Here is a 1582-nt window from a genome sequence, read left to right on the forward strand (position 1 = left end):
CTGGGGAAATTCGGAGGCGAACAATTTTATCTTTCTGGCGGAAGATAAGAAATCTTATCTGTTATCTTCTTTGAATACTAAGCTCCTTATTTACGTCCTGAGCCCTAATTCTATTATTCACAGCTCTCATTTTCCTTATTTCGGTGACATGATTGATTATTTCTGTTACTGTATTCAACGTTACACTTATTATTTTGATTTTTCCAATTTTCTAACATTTTTTCGTTTGTTAATTGTCATTTATCGATATGCACTACATATGATTAATGATTAAAAACATTTTTGCTCAAATCTCGTATCATAATTTTCCTGTGGAGACTAACAAACTTTTCCTTTTGATTTTAGGTCTTTACGTTTTCCTTAAGAATCTATTACCTCCCTCAGATAAGGAAATGATATAAAAAGAGAGGAATGACAGAATCTAATCATTGCTTGCCAATACACCATGAAAGACAGCTCCGCGATACATATGGGAATCACTATAGGTCACACTGACATATTCATCTCTATCAATCTTTTACCAAATCAATTTGTGAACACCACCATCTATGAAAGGACATTTCATTTCAATAGATACCTTTCTTTCATTGATGAAGTTAGATTTTATATTTTTACATTTTAATCAAAATATTGAAATGAAACTGACGATACGCCAGGAAGAATTGCTATTCTCTATTTATCACTTACTGCGTCAAAAGATGCAATTTTCCCAAGTCAAAACACTATAATAAATTTAGCGCTGTGTATATGAAAGCCTACTTGTTTGAAAATGGAAGATATGTTTACTAAACTCTATTCTAACCCGACCCCAAAAAATTGAGTCATAAGATGAAGTCACTCTACCTATGGACACAAGCTATGAGGGACATATCTAACCTCATATAGAGATCTTTCCTTAAAAATAGGGAATCTTATCAAAGCACCAAACCTTCACCAATCTGAAATCACTCCCTTTACTCCTATGTATATCACCTCGAACATTGCTCTTCTGCCCTAATGCATGTATCGATATCACTTCCTATAGTCAATTCTTTTTAGTAAGGCAGATTTGCACTGACTCGCAGCGGTGCCCTTTTAGCTCGGAAAAGTTTCCTGCTCGCTGATTAGTTAGAGAAGATCATTCTAACCAATCAGATAGCCGGAAACTTTTTGAGCTAAAAGGGCGCCGCTGCAAGTCTGTGAAAATGCGCCTCATTAAAAACTATTGAGCATAGATTCTGTTACTCAGATCAGACTTCGCATCCCCTCATAAAATGTATGGAAGCGCCAATCATTCAAATAACTTTTTCGTTCTTTTTATTTCAATCCAAGAATTTATGTCCTTTCATGGAAGTTTTTTTTTTATTATTATTATTTAGTAGATAGCTCAGAGACAAAATGCATCTCTGAGCAAGAATTTCAAGAAGGTCTTATCTGGGATTCTACTTTCCGTTGAGATGACAAATAAACATTTCATTTGGCAAACGTTCGTTGGGGAAGAAGAATTTTTAATTTTGTTTTGTTGCCTTTTCTCTTCCTGCACATGTTCTGTGATTACTTGGCCATGGCCTGGATTCCTTCGGCCGGATAAAAACACTGAAAA

This window comes from Palaemon carinicauda, chromosome 6 (assembly GCF_036898095.1).
Source record: "Palaemon carinicauda isolate YSFRI2023 chromosome 6, ASM3689809v2, whole genome shotgun sequence".
NCBI lineage: Eukaryota > Metazoa > Arthropoda > Malacostraca > Decapoda > Palaemonidae > Palaemon > Palaemon carinicauda.